We start from the raw sequence: 25390 nt of genomic DNA on the forward strand, positions 1-25390 counted from the left end.
CTACAAAGACGAGATTTGGGTGGGGACCCAGCCAAACCATATCAATATTTTATCTTATTCAAAAGCAGATTTTTAAAAGATTCTAAAAGTATAGTATAGTGAATAAATACATGAAAAAAGCCATATATGAAGTTAATATCCCCCCCAGGAAAAAAAATATATATATATATATCTCTAATAAAATCCCATTTGTTTGTTACAAGTAAAACAGAAATGCAAAGTGGATAACATAACAATTACACAGTTTATTTTATCTTTTCAATAAAAATACACTGGCTAATTAGAAGCAGCACTCTTCTTGGTACTGAGACTAGAGAGAAATTTTTTTTTTTTTTTTTTGGATCCTTCAAAAAATAGCATTGCATATGGGGGCAATGCTGTCGAAATAAAAACTTGTATTGTTTAACTATGAGGGACTATTGCTTGAATTATGTAGCTTGCATTAGACCAAGCTTCCTACTAAGAGCAATTAAAAAAATGAGTACAATGCAAAAAATTAGATCAGCCACAAAAAGATTCTGGACAAAAAAGAATTGTAGGGAAATGAGTCAACATTCTGTATTATGTTCCCCATAAAATCTTTGCTGATTTCTGAATTACCCATAATGAGAAGCCAGGCATACAGCAACATTTATATCAGGCCTGAATATTGATAAAGTTTGTGAAGTACAGTTTCCCAGATGCAGCTTGGACTCTTGAGTACAGTTCCTCTCCTTCTGAAGACCTGTGAACCAAAGACACCAGTTATCTGCCCCCACACACTAAACATAACAGTGGTAGTACCAGGATATTATAACTGCAATGGACAATGCCATTCAAAAGTCGGGCATGGGAGTGGAGGAGATAAGAGGACAAGAGTCACACGGCAGTCACTGGTCCAAAGCATTTCTGAAATCTAACTGGGCGTATGTTGCCAGTTCCTTGATTAGGGTTTGGTTCTTAGAGTTGTTTTCCATGGCTTTTATTTCTACCCTCAGAAGTACTGTTGTCTCCTTCTTGGTTATTAATCCCAATCTTCCTTTGCCACAGAAATTGTTCATGTTTGCAGCTAAGTAACTGTATCAGTCTGATCTTTGCTGATATAAGATGAGGAACCCAGAGGCATCTTTTCATTTCAAACTGACTCTGACCCTTTTAGTCCAAGCTTATGATGTTTCTACATACACAATTCTCTTAAAGATTGTATAGGTTTCCTATGAATAGTAGTTGGGTTCACTCCAATAAACAAAAACTTCACTCAGAAATCTCTCTGATACAGTTCCCAGTTTGCCTTGTGCTGAAGGTGAGAGTGTTGAGACATAACACTCTTAAGATTCTTAGAAAACTTTTGTCTAATTCAAATGGTCTATAAGACACACTCTTAAATCTTCCTGAAATCTTACAAGGTGTCTTACAGTTGCACTGTCATCCATGCTGGAATGCAGTGGCACTGCATTAATAATCATCTGAGATAATTTTTATCCTGAGATCAGGTGTTATGTTGACATCCTTTGCAATAGAGTGGCTAAGACTAATAGACAGTTTCACTTTTACACTTAGTAAGCCCCAAGTTCTTCATATCTTCTCTAATTTCTGCTTTATATTAGAAAATTTCTTCCTTAGCACTTCTCTCTCTTCCTCTTTACCTTATTATACATGGCTAAAAAAAATCAATTTTCCTTTTGACATTTACTGTGGCAATACCCATACATAGTTTTGCTATTTCATTAGGTATATTTTCTATTATGCATCATATATCAAAGACAACAGTTCTCCTGAATTTTCTGACACTGCATAGCATGAGTTTTCTTCCCTCTAGCCTCTAATTACAGACTCCTCACTGTTCTTCAAGTTTCCATGAACAATTCCCTGAACACCTTCCATCCTCCTCCTGCTCCTGGTCCCAAAGCGGATACCACATTTTTTAAGATTTAGTTACAACCACACCCAGAAAATAATCTAGATATTATTTCTGTTCCATTTATCTATTTCAATGTAACTAACCACACCATAACTTAGAGTCTTAAAATAATAATTATTATAACAGCTCTCATAGTTCTGTGAATTAATCAACTTCAGCTACACAGTTCTTGCTTGAGTCTCTCATGCAGTTGCAGTCAGTAGTGCCAGGGTTACCATCGTCTGAAAGCTGGACTGGGATAGATTTCCAAAATGGCTCAATCTTGTATCTTTTATCTCAGATTTTTTTATCTCTCTCATTCTCTCTCTCCCTATCTTCCCCTCTTTCTCTTCCCAGTAGAAACTTATGTTCTAGGACCTTTCAGGGCTTCTCTATGTGGCTTGACTGTCTCACAGCACAGTGGTCTCAGAGGAGTTGCACTTCTTAACAGTTTTCCACAGGAGCATCCTAATAGTGGGTGTTCCAAAAAGCCAAGCAAGCAGCAAGACTTCTTAGCCGCATTGCCAAAGCTGGTGTACTTTCCTAGTCAGAAGTGTCACAGCTATCCTAGATTAAAGGAGAGGCACATCACAAGGGCATAAATACTACGAGGCATAATTCATTAGAGGAACATCGTTGGAAACTAACTAACATAGTAAAACCATTGAAAAATAAAGATGAAGAGGAAACTCTGAAAAGCAGTCAAAGAAAACATGACACACTACCTTCAAAGTTACAATAATAGGACTGACATAACTTTTCAAAAATAAAATAATAGCATCTAGAAGATAATGGAGTATCATTTTTAAGTGCTGAAAGAAAACAACTGCCAACCTAGAAATCCATATCTTACAAAAATATCTTACAAAACGTGTAATAAGATATTTTGCAACAGCATCAAAGAACATCAAGTTCTTAGAATTAAATCTAAAGAAGTATAGAGGTCTTAAATGTGCTCAAGACCTCTACACTAATGACAGACGTTTTTTAAAACTTATAGATTTGATGCAGTCACAATAAAATTTTAGCCAATACTTTGACAAAATGTACTGACTATTCTTATAAAAATAAAGAGTCAAAAATAAACAGAATAATTTAGAAGATGAACAGAGCTGGAGTATTATTCTATCATATATTAAAACCTATTGTAGGGTCAGCAAGGTAATGATGCAGTAATAGACAAATTGACCTATGGAAGAGAACACAGACCTAAGAAACAGAGCCTCACATACATGACCACCTGGTTAATAATAATGGCAAAACCACAATTCAGTGCATAAAAGTTTATCTTCATACTAAGTGTTGCTGGGTCTGTTGGATATCTATATGGGGATAAAATGTAACTTGAGCCCTGTTAAGGACCAAATTTTGTCCTCCCAAAATTCATATGTTGAAGTCTCAGCCTTCAGTGTAATCATATTCGGAAATAGGGTCCTTAAGGAGGTAATTAGGGTTAAATGAGATTATAAGGATGAGGCCCTAATCCAGTAGGACTGATTTCCTTATGAGAAAATAAATTGACACTAGGAGTACACGTGCCCAGGGAAAAGATTATATGAGGGCACAGAGAGAAGGTAGCCGCCACCTGCATGCCGAGAGACAGAGAGAGTGAGAGAGAGGCCTCAGAAGAAAGCAACACTACTGGCCCTTGATTTTGGACTCCGCCTCTAGAATGATGAGAAATTGAATTTCCATTGTTTAAGGCCAGGCTGTAGTATTTCATTATGGCACCCTTAGCAGACTAAAACAGATTTTGGTACTGTGCCGTACTGTGCTGCTAAAACAATCATTTAAAAGTATCAAAGTGGCTTTAGGGCTCGGTAACAAGCACAGGCTAAAAAAGTTTTTCAGACAGGTTGGTGGGAATCTGGGCATTAAAGGTGATCCTAGTGAGGTCTTGGAGTAAGCAAAGAATATGTTATTGTACAATAGAGAAAAGGCAATCTTTATTATAAAGTGGCAAAGAACTGGGCTGAATTGTTTTCTAGTGTTTTGTAGATGGTAAAACTTTGCCAGCAAAAAAACTGGATATTTAGCAGAAGAGATTTTTACTCAAAGTGTTAAAGTTGTGGCCTGGTTTCGCCTTACTACTTAAATGTGAGAGGAGAAAGATCAGTTGAAGAAGTTATTAAGCAAAAAGGAATATGAACTTATAGATTTGGAAAATTCTCAGCCTGTTCATTTTGTAGGATAAAAAAGTATAATGCAAGTTATGAAGAAAAAACCAAGGGTGCAACTGGACAATCACCCCGAAAATAGATTGCCTATGGTCCAAGCAGCCATGTCAGCAGAAACCAGAAATAGAGGTGAGTCTGTACCGTTAGAAACACTGCCAGCATGGACAAAATGCAGGAAGACTGTTGGACTTCTGGGATTTCGCAGGATGGGACAGTGAAGCTACTTGGCTAGAAACATGCATCATCCTTCAAGAAAAAGAATAAATGATCCTGAAGGCTATTCAGAGATTACCGGGGGTGCTACTCCCACCACAGGCCCAGAAGACACAGGCCGGCCCCAGGGGCAAGTGTGCTCCTCCTTGGTGTCAATGGCCAGGCTGCCACCACCCAGTGCCTCAAGGTCAAGGCTGCCAACCAGAGCCTTGGGGGCAGAGCTACTGCCTGAGACCACAGAGGAGAAACATTCACTCCAGTGGGCCCAGAAAGCAGAGCATCAAGCCAAAGAGGATTGTTCGCTAGCCTTAAGGCCTAGTGGAATTTTCCTCCTGGGTTTTGAACTTAGTTGAGACCCATCACCCCTTTCTTCTTTCTGATGTCTCCTTTTTGGAAAAAGAATGTCTATTCTATGCCAGTCCCACCATAGTATTTTGGAAGCACATAATTTTTCTGATTTCAGAGGTTCACAGCTGGAGAGGAATTTTAACTCAGGATGAATCATACATCAAGTCTTATCCATACTTGATTTAGACGATGTTTAGATGAGACTTTGGACTTGGAGTTGATGCGGGAATGAGTTAACACTTTGAGGGCTGCTGGAATGGGGCAAATGTATTTTGCATGTGAGAAGAACATGAATTTTGTCCTAAAATACTCATAGCAGCACTATATGTAATCAACCAAAATTGGCAACTACCCAAATCTGTATCAACAGTGAATGGATAAATATCTGTATGTTTATTTATCAGATAATGGAATACTACACAGATGAATTACTACACAGATAAGCACCAATTTTATAAAACTACATGCAATAATATCAGTGAATGTCACAGGTTCACAAATATAACTGATAAAAGAAGTCAGTCATAAAAGAGCATATAACATATTATTCCACGTATGCAAAATTCAAACATAGGCAAATATAATCTATGATGTTAGGAGTCAGAAGAATGGATACCCTTTGGAAGCAACAGTGACTGGACGGAGCGTGAGGAGCTCCTGGAATGCTAGCCATATTCGCTTTCTTGAGCTTTTACACAGCGCTGATTTTCAGTTTGTGAAGGTTCATTGAGTTGTATGTTTACAAGGTGTGCACTTTTCTGCATGTATGTTGTAGTTTCATGATGTTTTGTTTTTAAATGGAAAAGAAAGAACAATGTTTTCAGACAAATTAAATACAGGGAATTCTTATCCAGCAGGTTCAGAGGAAAAGAATTATTAAAATGAGTTCCTCAAGCAGAAGAAAATGACCCCTGATGGTAGCATAGAAATGTATTAAGAATAACAGAAAATAAATAGGTGGGTCAAACTAAACAGATATTGACCATATAAAACAATACAAATATTAGCTTATGAAGTATCATGTATATATGAAATTAAAATACATGACAAAAGCACAAAAGATAAGAGAGGGGTCAATGCAAACTGTTCTTCATTCTGACATTTTTCAGGAAGTGACAAAAAGTTATAATTCATAATAGATTATCTTAAATCTAGTATGCATGCTGTAATCTCTAGGCTAACCACCAGAAGAAAAATAAAACAACCTATGCAGATTATAATATGTAATATGTAAAGAAAACAAACAGCAAAATAATAGATGTAAGTACATGAAATAGTAATTACATAAATATAAATAAGCTGTTCTCAGAATAAAATTTTCAGGATAGTTTTATTTTAAAAAACTATGCTGCTTATGAGAGACATACTTTTAATGTGTGGACACGCAAATGTTGAAAGTAAAAAAGATGAAAACAGAAATGCCATGAAGACAATAAACAAAACTGATAAACCAATATGTTATACTATCATTTAAAGTAGATTTTAGGAAATAAGAATTACTAGAGCACAACAGTGTTAATATGCTTAAAACTACTCAGTTATACACTTTAAAATGGTTAGGATGCCATATTTTACATGTTTTTTGCAATTAAATTTTTTTAACTTTGTAAGGAAAGAAAGAAGCATCACTAGAGATAAATAGGGATTTTATAGTAACAAAAGGGTCAATCTAGCAGAAAGATACAACAATGTACCAGAAAAATAAAACAATTCTAAATTTGTGTTTACATAGCATAGCCTCAAAATACAGAAAGCAAAAACTGAAAGAACTAATGGGGGAAATAGACAAAAACATCCTTACGATAAATACAATTGTGAGTTTCGTAACTCTTCCTCTTACACTGTTGCCCCCAAGTTGGCCCTCTGGCTCACATCCAAAGTCAAGTTTAGTAAAAACAAGTCTTTGGGAGGGCAGAGTGATTCATTCCAGATATATAGATCAAAAAAGGCTTGCCTTGATCTATAGGTACATTTTAGGGTATCTAAAAGAATGCATGGGCTGCATATCCATCAGATAATCCCCTGAAAGGAGAAATGTATATATTAAAATGAATCATATGCAGCTTCCCAGGGAGATTATTGATATACAAGATTTTGTTTGTTTGTTTTTTGACATCTAACCACTAAAAACACAACTGGCTATGACTCAAGATAAGAACTGTTATAATAGTCACTGGGGGCATATTATATTTAGTAATATATGTGTGAAAAACTGTGCTCAGTGGCTTACAGTCTCCATTTAACTGTGTTTAGTGACATGTGTGAAACACTTTGTTTAATGGTGCATGATACATTTGCCACTGTGTTTATTGATATATGAATGTCTGAAACATGAGCAGAACCAAAGAATGTAACTACCAGGCTTACCAAAAAAGGCAGCAAAATATAGTAAAAGAATATTTGAACTCTCAAATCAGACATAGGTAATTAAAATTTCAGTTTGACAATTTTATAACTTGTGCCCTTAGGTAAGTCACTTAACTTCTCTGAGTCTGGTTTCCTTATCTTAAAATGGGGGTGATAATATCTACCTTTCAGAGGTCTGCAAAGGTTACAGATACAGGATAGAAAGCCTCAGTCCTTTGCCTGGCACACATACTGACATTCACAGCCTAAAGTCATTTCTCCTTGTGGAAGATCTCCAGGCTACCAAGTCACATTCATGCAACCCAATTTCAAGCACATCTCATCATTTCCCAACAAAAACTCTATAGGTCTTCAGAACAAGGTCTTCTGCAAGGAGATGAATTGATGCCTAAGTTTTTGCAACACAAACAATAGACTTAAAATATGCTGACACTCAGAGTAGCTGAACTACATATAATGCCATGTAGATTTTCATTCATCCTTTACTAAAGAAGTGGTAAAGCTTGACTCTATTTCATCCAGGGCTAAAAAAGAAAGAAACATGCCTTCAACATGTTCATATGGAGTTCAAAATAAAATATGGATATAAAAGTATGCTAATTCTATTTAAATGAAATTTTTATTTACCTAACACTTTTCTTGGCTTAATCATCTCATTATTTAACAAGTATTTCCTGAAAGTCTACTGATGTCAAACAAGATAATCACTAAGGCCTTTATCTTAGCCATTTCAGGCTTGCTATAACAGAATACCATAAACGGGATGGCTTATAAGCCACAGATATTTATTTCTCCCAATTCCGGGGCCTGGAAGTTCAAGATCAGGATGCCAGTATCACTGGGTCCTGGCTAGGGCCCTCTTCCAGACTGAAAACTATACTGGCTTCTCATCGTATCCTCAGATAGCAGAAAGAGGTTGAAAAAGATCTCTAGGGCCTCTTTATTTGGGCACTAATCCCTTTCATGAGGACTCCACTCTCATGACCCTATTATCTCCCAAAGGTTCCACATCCTAATACCATCATATTTGGAGTTAGGGTTTTGACATATAAATTTTGGTGGCACACAAATATTCAGTCCGTAACAACACTATACAGGGAGAAGGCAAAAGCTTATCTGCTGTCACTCTGTACTGGCTGCATAGAGATCAGACTTTTAATACTTCTAACTTGATTAGATCTTAAGCATAAAGAGAAAATGGAGAGAGAATAATGAATGAAATAAGACTGTAGTATATATTTTCCATTTCCCAAACATCCCAGCCCAGCTTCTACAAAACTGAAGATGGGAGGTTACCTGAATCATCAGGGACAACCATCTCAACCATCAGGGACAGCAATAAATCCATCATCTTTCCAGGCTGCTGTGAACTTGGGTGTTTGATGGGGAGCTCACTAAGCAAGGAGCAGATGGCTATAGAAAAGAACCCTCCTTCCAGACAGCTGGGCCCCAGTCTGTCCCCAAGCTCAGCTGTCTCCTTCCCCTCTGGGCAGAGCAGGTGCTTAGCAAGAAGGAAAACTCTATAAAAAAGGCTCACAAGTCCAGCTGAATGTGGACCACCTCTAAAGCTGATAGGACATGCATGTATGACCTTTTTCTCATAAGGTCATCTAAGTAACTAAAATTACTAACCTTCAGTCCTGAAAAAAAAATGTTCTTTCATTGAATCTTTTCTTTGGTTTGCTTTAGAAAGCATGGGTATCAGCTATGGCAACTGTTTAAAAAACTATCATTGCATAAAACCAGATTCTTTCACTTTTCTATATATTTATGGTTAAGTGAAGTCTATAAATGTGACTCTTGTAATCAATAATCTTGAATCTTTTTTAAAACAAGAACTTGGACATCTAACTCAATTATTCTCCAAGTTTTAACTTAGTCTTTCTGAGGAATGTGGGCAATCAATTGCATGGAATTGTAAGTATGACTGTGTGGGATGCCAGAAAAAAAAAAATACCCTATGGGATGAAGTTGATAACAGTTGCAGAAAGCTAGTATTCATATCTACTCCCTACTCCAATTTATTCCATGTATCTAGAAAAATAATAGTAGAAACTGAAGCTCTAAACTTCGCACTGGTTGCTTGATTTATTTGATCACTTTCCTAAAACACTTGATGGGCCAAATCACAAAAAGTCAAATATATATGTTTGACTTTCCTCACTCTTCTATTTTAGCTCTAACACTAGAAAAACACTAATGAGTAGGAAAAAAATAAACAGTATCCAGGAGGTAAAAAAACTAAAGCCATAGAGGAGAGAGAAGGAAAATATTCAGGTTATTGGCAAAGCTGACATAAGTAGTCTCAGAATTAATTAATGAAAATTATATATACATGGAGCTAGGTGAAGATTGGGGCACTGATTTATATCTATATAAACAAGGGCACAGTATCATTGGAGGCATTATAGAGCTGTTCAGGTGTATAATGTGCTGTCTTAACATTAGTTATTGGGCACTGAGCACTTTCAAAATGGATTTTCATAGTTTCTTAGCTGAGGGTTTTCTTCCCCCTTAGGGAGCAATATACAAACAAGTCAGATGACATTACCACTACCAGAAAGAAGAGGACAAAAGAAAGTTAAATACTTCAGAAAAAGTATTTATTATTTTAAAAAGCAGCTTTCTTTTATTTTAAAGTGTAGTTTTAAAAAGTAGTTTTATTTTATTTTAGAAAGTTAGTGGTTTGTGAATTACAGAACAACAACAAAACAGGTTGCAAACAGGTTAAAATCACCTAAAAGAATCACTGAATTACAAGTATAAACCCCTGACCAGGCCACTAACTGTTTTCTAGTGTTTTATGTAAAACTCAAAATTATATTTGCCAACAGACATGGAAAATTAAATTCCCTTGAGAAAGTTCCAAGAGCCTACATTTTGCTACAGGAGAAATAGGACATTAATGGAAGTTGCACAATATCTGTCTTTCTTAATCAAAATCTCAACAGGGCACTGAACAGTAGCATGCCTCAAAGGAAGCACCACCGAGAGAGGGAAAAAAGCTCCTCTTTGTGCAAGACCTGTCATGTCTATCAGGAGCATGCATGATGGATGAGCGGCGCTCAACCAGGGACCCGATCACAGCTTCAAGTGGTTGAATGTGCATTTAGACTGTTCATTTGCTCCTGGTGATTTGAGCAAAGAAACTACCAAAATGGGGTTTTTGATACTTTGATTTCCAAGCCTATACACATAATGAAATGGAGAACTAATAAGCTAAAGGAAAGGCAGGAAGGCAGTGTGGAATATGCGCTGAACCCAGAAGACATGCCCTGGCATTGAAGCTTCACCACACTCTGGTTCTGTGACTTGTTAAGTGATTTAACCTCAATTTTCTTACATGGAGGAGAAAGATAATCATGGTACCTGCTTCACAGGATTGTTCTAGCACTGTACACAGGAGGAGCTGTACTGATATTAGTTATTACTCCATCATCATGCCTGATAGACATGATTAATTAAGATAGGATATTCCACACTCTGCCTAAGGAAGGACCTGTGGGCTGTCCCCTAGGAAGCCTTAGGGACTTGCATTTATTGTCTTTGTCAATTAGACATAATACAGGATCCAGCTTTCAGATATGCAGACTCAGAACCCTGGTTATTCAGCAATATGAATGAGATCCTTCTCTGAATAGCAGAATCACATCAACTCAACCTCATGGAACTAATGTATACAACCAAAACACAATTTAATATACAATGAAAATTCTAATTTGCACAAGAACACAATTCATGCTCTTACATGTCCAGCACATTCTCTCCCTACAGACATACCTACACAGAACACTAAGTCACAGGCAGAAGGAGGAAGGTTGCTCAGGGACATGGACTCAAATAAACCAGTTATCCATGCATTTCAGGTACCTATTTCTCTAAAGACTCTTGAGTGGATTCTGGTCTCAGGGCTGAGAAGTGGGCCTGGCTCCTGGGATAAGAGCTTGACTTATTATCTCTGTGGCTGCCCTTTCTACGGTGACACTTAGGAAGTGCAAGCAAGAAGGTGACAAGAGATGAAGCTGAAAACCAGCAAGGACCAGTACGCCTTTTATAAACATGCCTGCGAAAATGTCTACAAATGTCTGTGAATGTCTTCTGGGTTATGTAGGAGATGTTCTATAGGTTTTCCTGGTTTTAGATGGAAGAAAAATACGTTTTAGATTGAGTCCTTCCTGGAAGACTCTCTTATTATGTCGCAATGCCTCACTATCAATAATCTCCCAGTTACAGTGGCCTGAGCAAGAAGCTGATAATTCACCCTTTTATTACTTAATGCCTCTTGCAGGGTATTACAACTACACCCTGATGGGAGTATTTGGAATACAGAGCAGGTGTCCTACAGGTTCAATTAAATGGCACATTAACACGCGTCAAAGCAAGTAAAAGGGGGATACCTACTTTTGTGAGATTATTGTATAATCCTTAAAGAATCAGTATATTTATTATTACTGAACCTTAACATTTAAATACCCTCATACGTCTGTCAAGATTGCCACTGGCTTGAAATATAGCTGTAGACAAAATGACCCACTGATCTAACTTCATAAGAACTATTGTAAAAAAAAAAAAAAGTTTCTACTAAGGAATATTTTTAAAATCAGTCTCATACTGCTGTCAAAAATATTATGGTCCCCAGGGATTTAAAGCATTTTTGGTCACCTATTTGAAAAGTTAGTTTAATAATGGTAACCAACCAAAAACGATGGAAAGTATTAGTTGCACCAAGCAGAAAGAAATAGAGAAAAATATAGGAATATTTAGAATACGATGCCAATTTAAACAAAGGAAGAGAAAAATGAAAAATGTTAATAACATTAAAAACATTTTTGGCCAGGCACGGTGACTCATGCCTGTAATCCCAGCACTTTAGTAGGCCAAGGCAGGCAGATCACCTGAGGTCAGGAGTTAGAGATCAACCTGGGCAACATGATGAAACGTCATCCCTACTAAGAATACAAAAATTAGCTGGGCATAGTGGTGAGCACCTGTAATTCCAGCTACTTGGGAGGCTGAGGCAGGAGAATCACTTGAACCCAGGAGCCACAGGTCGCAATGAGCTGAGATTGCATCACTGTACTGCAGCCTGGGCAACAGAGCGAGACTCCATTTTTTAAAAATCTGACGTTAATAATAATAAATATTTATTAAGTTATTAGTAGGTGAAAGGCATTGCTGTATGCATTTTATACATACTGTCTCATTTAGCTAACATAAAATAGCAACGAAGTAGCTACTATTCCTCCACTTTGCAGGTGAGGAAACCAAAAACAAACAGATAAAGGGATTGTGATATTTCTTTTAAGAAAGAAGACATTATTTCACTGTTATTTCAGGCCGTTTTTCACAAAAGCAGTAGTGTTCAGGTATAGTTAAACCATTACATCTTCTGTGTTGTGCCAGGGAAAAAGGCATTACAACTTGTCAGAGACTATACAAATCCTGTATGACAATGGCAACATGGATTACTCTCTAAGAAAACCAGGCACACTGTGGAAACCTATTCTATAACACACAGGTCAAGTCATTCCCCTAGAATGTAATGCTGCATTGTCAAGAGTTCAAGAAAGCTTCAGAGAGTTCGGTTAGCCTGTAAAGTCCATTTTAGCTTCATCTTCCAACACTACATTACAAAAGGGCTACTCTGTACATCTAACAATAAGAATCAATGGGCATTAAATTAAGATGAGTACCAGTCTGAAAGAGGGTGATAGAGCAGGCAGCTGGCTGAGGTTTTTCCTTCCACTACAGCTAAATATTTCATCTTCCTCAAACAGTGAAATGACTAGACCACACCTAATTAAACGGCATAGCGATCGTGCTGTGCTGCCTTTAAAGAATGACAGACAGATTGCCTCACCAGTAGTAAGCCACAGAAATCAATAGCTGACATTTACTCGATGAAATACAAATTGAGATTAGCCAGCTTCACTTTTTATTCAGCAAATTCAAGTCTGCAATCAATTCCTGTGCATGTGTAGACTATGGAAATTGGCTTTAAATTGATTTGTTTCTTCCTTGGCTAATTACAGTATACAAGTAAATGAATGATCAACTGCTAACTCTACTCTTATTGTATACATTTCAATGAGTAAAACAAGTCTGTCAAAGATGGGTATTATCATGATCTTTTCAAAAAGAAGCTACTAAGTGTTCCACATACATTGTAATACATCAGCTATTTAATAATAACGTAAAAGACTCTCCTCTTTGTTGAACAAACAGAAGACCTCCCCCTGCTGTTATTAGTTAAGCTTATAGAAAGTTCTCTATTGAATCAATATCCTGCTTAGAAAAGGAGAGCTTAAAGACCTCATAGAGAGCTCTCAGTCTTTATTAGCTGCTATTGATGTAATGAGTGTTACACAATGGATAATAGTGGAGTTAGAAAACTCAAGGTTCAACTTGGGTACAGGGGTGCACACCTGTAATCCCAGCTACTAGGGAGGATGAGACAGGAGGACTGCTGGAGCCTAGGAGTTCAAAATCAGCCTGGGCAACAGAGTGAAACCTAGTCTTAAAAAAAATAAAAAATTCAAGCTTCAAACCATAGATACATCACTCTTTGACACAATTCTACTCCTCGGTATATGGCCAACAGAAATTAGTGTTTATGTCCACCAAAAAAAATGTGCAAACTAATTCATTATTCACAAAAGTCAAAAACTGAAAATTTCCCTAAGCTCCATCAACTATACAATGGATAAATTGTGGTAAATGCATACAATGAGATACTATACAGCAGTGAAATGCACAAACCATGGTATACACAGCATGGAGTGAAGTTCATAGACATAATTTTGAACCAGGCCCCAAAAGTATAAATTGTATCATTTATATGACATTTGCATACAGCAAAAAGTAATAGTGAAAAAGGTTTGAATAATAGTTACCTCTTTTAAATTTTTTAATTGAAATTTTATATATTTAAACTGTACAGCATGATGTTCTTATATACATATACATAGTGAACTGATTACTATATTCAAGCTAAAAATCAGATAGTTGTTTTTTCCCCATGTGGGTGAGAACACTTAAGATACATTATCTTAGCAAATCTCAAGAATCAAATACAGCATTATTCTATGGTCACTATGCTAAACATTAGGTCTCTAGAATTTATTTATCCTCACTGAAACTTTGTACCCTTTGACCAACATCTCCCAGTTTCCCCTCCCCCTCACCTAGCACACCACCATTCCACTCTTTGCTTCTGTGAATTTGACTTTTTTAGATTGCACACATAAGTGAGATCATGCAGTATTTTTCTGTCTGTGACTGGTTTGTTTTACTTAGTGTAACGTCTTCCACTTTCATCCAAATTGTCACCAATGGTTAAGATTTTCTTTTTTCAGGCTGAATAACATTCCATCATACATATATATGTATGTGTATATATACACATATATATATACTGCATATATAGGTATATATAGATATATATATACTGTAATTTCTTTACTTATCCATCTATAGACACTTAGGTTGATGCCATATCTTGGCTATTATACATAATGTTGCAATGAACACGGGGGTGTAGATACCTTTTCAAAATAGTGCTTTTGGTTTTGTTTCATTTGGGTTTACACCTAGAAGTGGGGTTGCAGGATCATACGGTAGTTCTAGTTTTAATTTTTTAAGGAACCTCCATACTGTTTTCCTTAATGACTATAATGATTTTTACATTCTAAATAGTAGTTACTTCCGGAAGAGGTATTGCCCAGGAAGGTATATGTGGGAGCCATCTGGGGATCTGGAAATATTCCAAACCTTGATCTAGGTGGTAGTTACAAGAGTGAGTATACATAAAACTTCATCTGGCTGTAAACTCGAAATTCGTGCACTTTAGCATTATACTGTAATTTTTTTTTTTTTTCTGAGGCAAGGTCTCCCTCTGTTACCCAGGCTGGAGTACAGTGGTGCAATCACAGTTCACTGCAGCTTCAGCCTCCCCAGGCTCAGTGATTCTCCCACCTCAGCCTCCTGAGGAGCTGGGACTACAGGCACATAACACCATACATGACTGATTTTTATATTTTTTGTAGAGATGGGGTTTCACCATGTTGCCCAGGCTGGTCTTGAACTCCTGGGCTCAAGAAATCCACCTGCTCAGTCTCTCAAAATGATAGGATTACAGGCATGAACCACTGCACCCAGCCTATACCGTAATTTTTTAAACTCTAAGTTCATTTGCTTACTATGTAACCTCAAACATATTACCCTCTTTAAACTCATTTCCTCAGCTATAAAATTGAGGTAGTAATATTATTACTTCCTAGGATTGTTACAAGGTGTAAAAACAATAATTCATGAAAAGCATTTAGCATAGAACCTTGCATATAGCGTTTGATAAGGATTGCCTATTATTATTCATAGGGATGCAATCATAAACAGACAAGATTCAGGAATTATAAATTGCATTAGGAATCATAATTCAGGTAGAAGCTAATGTCACAAACATATGAGAGCCTCATTTTAAGAAAAGTAAAAATATCTAATTCTATGTTTGTAAATTTGAGGAAAAGTTTTAAATTCCCAGCTTTTAAAAATGTTTCCCACAGAATGCATTTACACAAAAAATTACTCTAAAATTTTCAAATATTATTAGATGTAACCCAAAAGACAGGTGTCCATTTTACTTTTAAGATATGTATCAGATAAAGCAAGGAACATTCACATTTGCCACAGTCTCTCTGGGGCCTAGACCACCCGATCTGGAAAGCTGACACATCAGAGGACACAATGACTCTCCGAAGATAACACGGGACTCAGAAACTAATTTCCAACAGCAGTAATTTTCTGTGGGAGACCAGTGGCCAAAGGATTGAAGTTCTTCCTAGCTTCTCGCCTGAGCATGGATAAGGAATAAATTACTGGTTTTAAAAACTGCTGAATTATTTTTGGGAGAGTTTAGGAGGAAGAGCATGTAGGTTTTATCATGACTATTGCTACAAAATCTCTAAAGTGATTGGACTGAATTATAGCAGAGGAGCCTTTAGAAATTCTCCAGCCTACAGAAAACCTTCTACCACTGAGAATTCTTGCCTTGAGATATTTTTCAAAGATTATATAATAAATAATGTGTCAATCCATTTTAAAATACATGAATCATTAAAAGGCTAACTGTCATGAAGTAGTTAGTTCTCCACACTTGGAAGGGTGGAAAACAGACAAAAACACACAGTTCCCCATATATGTGCTGAGCAAGGACAGCGAGTCATTGGCTACCTTCAACTCCCAGCCTGTGAAGGTAGAACTCTGGCCTGCCCCTTCTTCTAGACCAAAGCCATCCATCAGAACGTTCTGTGATGATGAAAACATTTTATAGTTACTGAGACTGAAGCATTTTTCATTGTATTGAGTTGTAATTCATTTAAACTTAAACAGCCACATGTGGCTAGTGGTTAGTATATTGAGCAGCACAGTTCCTGCCCATCAAATCTTAATGAAACCCAGGCTCTTCTAGTTGGAGACACAAAACATCCTGCACTTTACCGACTCAATTCTTCCCACAGTCCGAGCCGATCCTGCAGAAAACAAGACACAATCAGACGCTTCCATCTCATCACCCAGCCTTGCTGTCCTTGGATCTGGTTGGACCCAGATTAAGCCCAGCTGCTCAAGTAGCCTTTAAGTCACTGCATTTGGGGCCCAACTCTTCCTTTAATCCTTGCTCTTATGCCTCAGTTTTCTCCTAGCATCCTGTCATAGCTAAGAAGGAGTCCTGCTAGGAATTCTAGCCCACATGGCTGAGGCCGTAAGACACTCACTCCTTCTCACGATCTCTCTCTCTCTCTCTCACCATGCTGCTCCCTGTAGCCCCAGCCTCTGAGCTGATGCTGTGAATGGGATAAGTGCCCGGAAACACATCACCAGCCACTGCCATATGATTTTCACCCACTGCCAAAATCTGCCACTGTTATACCCATGAAACACTCAGCAACCCTCTCAGACGCCAGGCTAGAGCCACAATTTGAGTAACCCCCACTCAAATACTGCCTGCCCACAGCTTCCTCTTCCTCCTCACTGGGCCTCATGATTAAGGTCCGGGTCCAGGTTAATTCAACTTAAAGTTATTCTGAAGTTGAATTGCATTCGCAGTAGAATCACATACACATTCAAATGTAAATGAGTAGCCAGACTGAATATTTTATTTATATTCATAAAAGGTACTAGAATATAAAATACATGATCATTTATTATATTCATGGCAATAAAGACCACTTTTAAGACTTTTTGGTAAAATATCCTAGATTCTATAAAATCATCCTGTGCTGTGTCACGGACTGTCAACCTAATTTAAGAAAATGTATATCAAACTAGAAGGCTCATGCATGTAACCTGGCTTGTAAACACTTGACAGAAATGACCGTCTATATGAATTGCAGCTTTTTAGAATGAAGTGGCTATTTCTGAAGTATGTGAAGGTGATCCATCCACTAAAGGATGATTTAATTCATCATTCTGTCCAAGAAGGGGGAAGTGGCATTGCTGGCCTGCAGTTCTGAACTCTGTCATAGACACTTGGCAGCCCTTTACTTGGGAGGCACAGACTTGAAAATAACATCAATTGAGTTCTGAGTGTTCTGGTTGGAAATCTGTATTTTTCATCTGGGAAATGTAAGGGTAAAGGGTACTTGAAGAAAGTTCAATCCTGTAGCTATATGCATGATGTGAACCATTTTTGCTGGTTTGAGATTCCTGGTTTAATTTTTCAGGATCCTTGAATGTTTTTCATCCTGAATAATCCGAAAAAAAGTTGGAAAAAAAATAGTTTAAAATTCAAAAAAAGGAGAAACAATTGAATGCTACATAGAAATATACTTAAAAATGTAAACAATATTCGGTTGTTCCAGGACTGGTTTTCTAGCTGTTTGCTTTTTTTTCTTCCTCCGGATTTTCTGCCAATGACTTGCACCTCCACCTGCTGGTGTACTGAGGAAATGAAGTGGAAATAAAATTCAAGCAAGTCAATTAAATTATTTGCTGGAATCTTTAATACAGGTTTGGTGGGAGGAATGGGTGAAATAACAATCTAAAATGAAGTTTCTGAGGGTTAGTAGTGTATTCATTGATTCATTAATTCTCTGTTAACTATTCAGAGTGAGATGCAAAAAAAATTAAAATATTTTCATTAAACTTCTTATCTCCTCTCTATCAACATCTAATTCAATTCTCTTGCCATTACCTATGTGTCATCCTTTCAATAATCCCACTAAAAGTTTTACAAGAAAATGCAGCAGAGAGTTGGAGGATAAACCAAACCATAAATCAGAGCATCTCATTCAAACTCAAAGACAGAAACATCCTCAGGAATGTAAACTGGCCCTAAATCTTTAAAAGACTCATAAAATAAGTGTTTAAAAACCTGCAGAAAAAATATGCTACAGCAGAACATTAAAAGCATGAACTCTAGAACCAGACTTCCCAGGCTGGAGACCAAGCTCTGCCCCTCACAGCTGAGCGGCCTCAAACAAATTACTTGAACAGCTCTGTGCCTGAGTTTCCCATGTATGAAATGGGGTCAAATGATAGCACCTGCCTAATAGCACTGTTGTATGACTCAAGTGAGTTTAATATTTATAAGGTACCTAAAACAGTTTCTGGTACATAAAGAGTCCTCTGTAAATGTTACTAAACAAATAAAAGGTTTTTGTTGAATACAGGTAAGAAGCAGTGCTGTGACTGTTATTACTAAGAAAAAAATATTCTCTCAGGTTGAATGCATTGCCTTGATCACATTCTCGTTTGCCATAGCAGCACTTTGAGTTATCATGCTTGTTATTAGGAAGAAGAAACTAAGTTAAGACAAGAATAAGCTGGTAATTTCCTAAATAGAAAATATAAACAGTAGGAGTTCCAGTCCTTTGATTCTTTTGAAAAGGCTAATTTAACACTAAATTATCCGGAAACATAAACTCACTATAGAATCTTCAGGTTTTAAGATCACACTAACATTTTTCAGAAAGTTAGGGAGTACAATGGAACTTCCAAAAAATACCAATACAATTTTACCCTAAAGTGCAATATGATCATAAGAACTAGTCATACAAGTTTCAATGTATGTGCTGGTTAGACCACACCTTTCATTTATCCACTCAGTAAATTTGCTGATTTTTGTTTTGCTCTGTTTTTTTGTTTCAGTATATATCTGATGGTGGCCATTCAACATGGAACAAGAGACAAATAATAAACAAATAAATATACAAATAATGCCAGGGAGTGATCAATGCTAGGAATGAAAATAAAGCAGAGTAAAGAAGATGGAGAGTGACAGGGAGGAGAGGCAATATGAGGTTTGGAAGACCTCTTTTGATTAGATGGACATGTGAACAAAGGCCTAAATGAAGGTGGGAAGCAATATGGATATCTAGAAAAAGCTTACCAGGTGAGAGAACAGCAAGACCCTGAGGTCTGAGATGGAGAGATGCTTTGTGTATACAAAAAACACAAGAAGGCCAATAAGATAATCTAAAGCATCCTGGGGAAGAGGGGTAAGAAATCAGGTAGAAGAGAGAGCCAAGGGCCAGATAATGCAGGACTTGATGAGTCATGTGTGGCTGATTTACAAACATGGCCCTCAAAACTCTAGGAAAATTTTCTAGGGTAGGCATAGGGTCTTTGTCCCCTCCACTTGAATCTGGGTGAGCTTAAGACAGCTTAGACTGTAGAATATGATTGAAATGACCATGTAATTTCAGAAGCTGGGTCACAAAAGAGGGTGTGACTTCTGTCCTGTTGGATGAATCATTCATGTTTGCAGCCCGAGCTGCCATGTGACTTTGCAGAGGCTGCCAGGCTGTAAGAAGTCAAGCCACGTGTAAAGAGAACATGAAGCCTCCCTTTTTCCCACTTCACCAAGTCAGCTCTCCTAGGCTTTGGCTCATCCCAGCCCACAAACCTGGCATGTAACTAAAGAAACTTTCAGATGGTTCCAGCCTCCAGCCATCATATCACCCCAGCTAAGGCCCTACATACTTTGAAAGAAAGATAAGCCATCCCTGCTCTACCTTGTCTAAATTGACCACAGAATCTACAAGCATAATAAAATGGTTGTTTTATGCCACTATATTTTAGCCTAGCTTGTTACACAGCAATAGTAATTAAGACACCATGATAAGGATTTGGGATTTTATTTAAGTGACAAGTATTTGGAGAGTTGAGTAATGCAACCTGATTTATGAAGTAAGAGACCAGTCTAGTTCTCATATGCAGAATGGTCTGCAAGAGGGCCACAGTAGAAGCACAGGGGCCAAGTTTGAGGCTACTGCCATTGCTGGGCAAGCGATGACGGTGCCTGGGGTAGAGTGGTAGCAATGAATGTGGTGAGAAGTGAATTGATTGAGAATATATTCTGAAAGAAAACTCAACAGAATTTGCTGATGGATCGAAAGTTGTGTGTAGGAAGAAACAAATCAAAAATAACACCAAGGATTTAAGCCAGAGCAAGCAACTAAGTGAATAGATATGTCATTTTTGCTGAGATATCAACACCAGAGGAAAAACAGGTTTGGAGAATAGAAACCAAGAGTTTAGTTTTGAACATATAGCATGTCCATTCAGAATCCAAATGGAGATGTTGAGTAGGCAGTTGTGTATACGAATGTGGACCTCAGAAGAGAGGCTGGTACTGAATCACTGTATACAACTTCAAGTTCTCCATTTTAGAAAGTATGTTGACCACTAGAGAATATTCAGAGGAAGGTAACCAGGAGGTGGATGCTTCTGGAAGCCCCTCATTTAAAAAAAAAAAAAAGTCAAAGGAACTGAACATAGACTGTGCAAAAACACCTGTTATGGTGACGAGGCATTTGAGTCAGTAGGACAAACCATTATGACTGCTCTTTGAGTAACATATTTTCTTTGAGGGAAAAGATCTAGTGCCCATTTTCATGCACACTAACAGAAAATACCTCATAATTGACAATGCCTTTCACCACAGGAGCTACCACTCCAGAACCAGACACTATTCCACAGAATTGGGCCTAAAGCGCACCCCCAAATGACACAGCAGATGGACTGGATAGAATGAGGTTGTGTTGGTGCAGCATTCTGTAAACAAAGCAAAGCCAAACAAAATCACCTACTCACTTATTTAGTATTGTAATTAAGTCAGGAATGAGTCTTATGATGCTTTGAGAAGAAGAGCTTCAAAGTCACAGGTTTGAACTTACCCTCGTTTTGCAATCATTTGAAAGGATGCTTTCTTGAAACCCTCTCTGCTGATATCCAAATGGCTGTCATTCAATTCACTGTCTACTTTTCCACTGTCCTTCATACTGAACTCATCTATATTTGAATGTATACTGAAAGTGAAAAGGAAAGAATTACTTTGGTATCCATAAAAATGTATAAAATGTCAAACACATTACTTAGAGATAACAATAAATATTCTGAAATTACCTTAAACTTGCCGCAGATTTATTTTCTCCACAAGGGGATGAGGAATGAAAAGGAACTGAGATTGAACCCTATTTTCAAAAGGGGTGAGAGCAGCAGTTAATAATATTTCACCATCTAATATCAAACCTGACAGAGCAGGCGCCGCATTCCTCATCCGGAGTGTTTCAGAAAAACAGCATTAACCCTGAGGGTTGAATGTATCCAAATTGTACCCAAAGGAAGTTAATACAGGCAAAAACAACAAAAACAGACATGAACCTACATGAATGCACATGTGACTATCAAGCCTGCCCCTAACCTTGTCTGTGGATAACTTTTCTTTTCAAATAAAAAAAAAAAACAAGCCCGGAAATATCAACCATTTGAAGTCCCAAATCAGTCACTGCAGTTTCATAAGGCTAGTAGCATGAAGATCTACTCCAAGTGAATGAGGACACTAAGAAGGGCAGCGGTGCCCTACCAGGGCCCATGCAGTCCTGCTCCTCTCCGGACAAGAGGAGCTCCAAGACACCTCACTGACCTCAGACTAGGAATCCTCCACAGACTCAACCGCCTGGGCCCCGGAAATGGAAAATGGCCGTGTGTCTGCGAAGAACCCGGAGCGGAAGCCCCCAGAGTCAGCCCCTATGGCTCTGACACGTGGACCACCGTGGTCACTCGTTGCCTGAAATCTGCTTGGGGAGTGCTCATGGAGCTTCTTCACCAGCGTCCTAGCCTTGCTTTGGCAAGAACAAGTCACAGTGATGATGGCCACTAGCAGAAGGATGCAGCCGCTGGCCAAAACACCGACCAAAACAGGGAGGGTTCAAGCTGCCCTCCCATTCCCTGCCTGATGCGTGGCTCCCCTCCCTCGTGAGGCGGCGGCATCAGCACCACTTCTGCGCTGGGTGGCGCCCGAAGCCGGGTGCAGGGCCGGCACCTCAGGGCCGCCGTCGCTGCCGAGGACTATGTACGTCGGCTCGGTGTTGGCGCCCTCGTCCGCGTCTTTTGCCTGCAGACGGTCAGCACGTAGCCCAGTGGTGCATCCCCGGGCAGAGGCAGCTGGGCTGAGCCACTGAGAAGCAGTGGGGCCACCTGGCGGGGCGCGTGGTAGTTCTGGTCCTCCGCCTGCAGCCGCACTATGGCCAGGCCCCATAGCGCCTGACAGCAGCCGTCTAGTGCCTCCAGCCGCAGCTGCATCTCCGCCAGCTCCTCGCAGCCAAAGTGCCGTCGAGCGCGCAGTTCCTGGTTTTGGGTCCACCGAGACCTAAGTGGCCATACCGCCCCCGGCGCGGCCCACCTCTGCCTCCAGCAGCCTGTAGGTGACCTGGCCGTTGCGGCCCAGGTCCGGGTCCCGGGCGGCCACCGTAGCCAGGTAGGCGCTGGGCGGGGCATTCTCACTCACCTACACCTCATAGACCGGCCGCGTGAAGAGCGGCGCGTTGTCTTTCTCGTAGCCCACGCGCACCGTGTAGGGCCTCCTGGTGCACAGCAGGGGCGCACCGCGGTCCTCGGTCACCAGCGTCAGATTGTACTCGGCGATTCGCTCGCGGTCCAGCGACGCCGCGTTCACCACCAGGCCGGCTGCAGCCGGAAGTGCACGTGCCAGTAGAGGGCGCAGCGCATCCGCCGGTTGGCGCCCGAATTCCTGTCGGAGGTGCTGACCAGGGCCACCAGGCTCTCGCGCGCCGCCCCCTCCGGCACCATCGAGGTGGCGCCAGCCTTGGGCGTCCCGGGTCCCGCCGACGAGCTAGCGTCCGCTCCCTGGAGGGCAGCGGCGGCGGCGGCAGCGGCGAAGGGCGAGGCAGCCGGCGCGCCCGGGGGGCCAGCGGGGTGATAGCGACGTCGGGTGCGTTGACATTGACGTCGCGGATGCGCACGATGACCTTGCAGGCGGCAGCGCGGCCCTGCGCCGGCACGTGCAGCTCTTAGGTATCCTGACGCTGGTAATCCACGGGCCCGGCTAGGGTGAGGCGGGCCAACCGCTGGTCGAGCTGAAAGAGGCGGCGCGCCTCTGGCTGGGTGCGGGCGCCAAAAGCGAACACCACTTCGCCGTTAAGGCCCTCTTCGAGGTCAGCCGCGTCCAGGTCGAGAAGCAGGGAGCCCACCGGCGCGCCTCCGCCAGCTCCACTTCGGCCACGGTGCCCTGCGGGAAGGCCGGGCTGTGGTCATTGGCGCCCAGGATGCACACACTGAAGACGGCCGTGGCGGAGAGCAGCGGGCGGCCGCCGTCCAGGGCCACCAGCTCCAGGCTGTAGGCGGCCTGCCTCCTGCAGCAGCACCAGGCCCACACACTGAGCGCCGTCCGTGCGCTTCTGCAGCTCCACGCGGACGGGGCTGTGCGTCTCGGCCAGGCGCATGCTCTGCAGCCCACTGGCGCCCACGTCCTAGTCCACCGGCACCTCCGAGGGGATGCGCGTGCCCACAGCCGCACCCTCGGACATCTCCACCGGGATCTGGACCCTGGGAAAGCGCGGCGCATGGTCGTTGACGTCCCTCACCTCCACCTCCACGTGCACCAGCCGGAACTGTTCCTGCAAGAAGCTGACCACGTCGAAGGCCAGCACGCACTGTGGGGCCTAGCCACACAGCCGCTCGCGGTCCAGGCCGGCGTCCCCGACAGTCAGCTGCCCGTAGCCCTCGCGCACCCGGAGCAGAGAGCTGTCGAATTATTTAATCAGCTGAAACTGACTTGGCACCTCGCGCTGGGAATTAGACTGGACGTGATCAAACAAAACACCGATGCTGGTACCAGGGGCGTCTTCCTCACAGGTGAAGAAATTGACAGTATCAGTGCAAAATCCTGACACTAGCAGCAGCCACAGAATCAGCAAGGACTCCAATCCAACCCTGCATGAAGTGTCAGCAGGAAATCTGAGCCTCCTGCGAGACATTTATTCCTCAAAGAGAAAAGCCAATCACGAGCTCTGCACTAAGACTTTCAGGCTTCTCAAGCCCTCTCGAGTGCGCAGTCAGAAGACTCTTTTCCCCTTAGAACATCTTATCACTAAGTCCTCTCTGCTGTATACTTGCTTTTCTCTGCCCCAAGCCTAAGCATGCCTCTTCATAACCCTACCGGGGAAGCTACATACCGAAGAATATGCAAATAAGCATCCATTTGGGCCAGTCCACAGTCTCTGGGCCTCTGGGCCATGCTGTTTCACTAAAAGGACCCATAGAAGGACCTGAAGAGCTGACCAGTGGCCAGGGTGGTGCAGGTAGTTATTAAGATGTCTGCACTATAAAAACACGTCCTGCTTGCTTTTCCATTGTACTGGTCTCTCACTTTGACAGTAAGAGCAGGGATCCACAGCCACTTTATTCCTTCCTAAGCACACTCACATATTCCCCACACAGAGGCACATTTGACCCTCTTTACCATTTTAAGATGAACACATACATGCTTAGAGCAATGCATCCTTTGCCACCCACAGTTACCCATCTATGTTGGGTTGTCATTTCCTGTATTGAAAGATTTTTGGGAAATATCTTCTAGAGTGTCAGGCAATGTCTAATTAGGGAAGAACTGTTTTCCAAAATAATCATTTCTAAATAGCTTTTTCTATAGCAAAGAAACCATTAATGATGAAATTTCAGCCCCTTCATCTTTTATGTCAGTAATTACTTATATGTGAGGAATCAGTGTCAGACAGAGAAGTCTGTCAACCACAAACCACTGTAAGGGATAGTTAAGGGTTAAAAAAAAGGTTTAGAAAAATATATTGCTGTCAGACTTGTTAGAAAATTGCTATAGACCAATTATTTTTTAAAAGCCCTTGGCTGAAGGAAACCACGGGTGGTCTGATAGGCTGAAGGCTAAAAAAACATTAAACCATCTGTCTAAAGCCCAATAAATAGTCCTGTGTTAAGTTCTCTTTATGAGTGAAGTGTTCAAAATGCTAAACAGTCTCACATGTTAATGATGACATTGTTCCTCGTGCCATGGAGTCCTCATCAGTGCAGAATGCTATTTAACTAGTCATCTCAAATCAGTGAGTCGGCCGAGTTATTAATATGCCCAGGC

At 40.3% G+C, this 25390-nt stretch overlaps 1 pseudogene; it reads right to left on the bottom strand.

The window, feature by feature from the left end:
• LOC105485603 (protocadherin-8-like) overlaps positions 1–24260 on the bottom strand; it is a 347750-nt pseudogene extending 323490 nt beyond the window's left edge.
• Positions 24261–25390: the final 1130 nt, after the last annotated feature.

The sequence above is a fragment of the Macaca nemestrina genome, chromosome 16, assembly GCF_043159975.1.
Source record: "Macaca nemestrina isolate mMacNem1 chromosome 16, mMacNem.hap1, whole genome shotgun sequence".
NCBI lineage: Eukaryota > Metazoa > Chordata > Mammalia > Primates > Cercopithecidae > Macaca > Macaca nemestrina.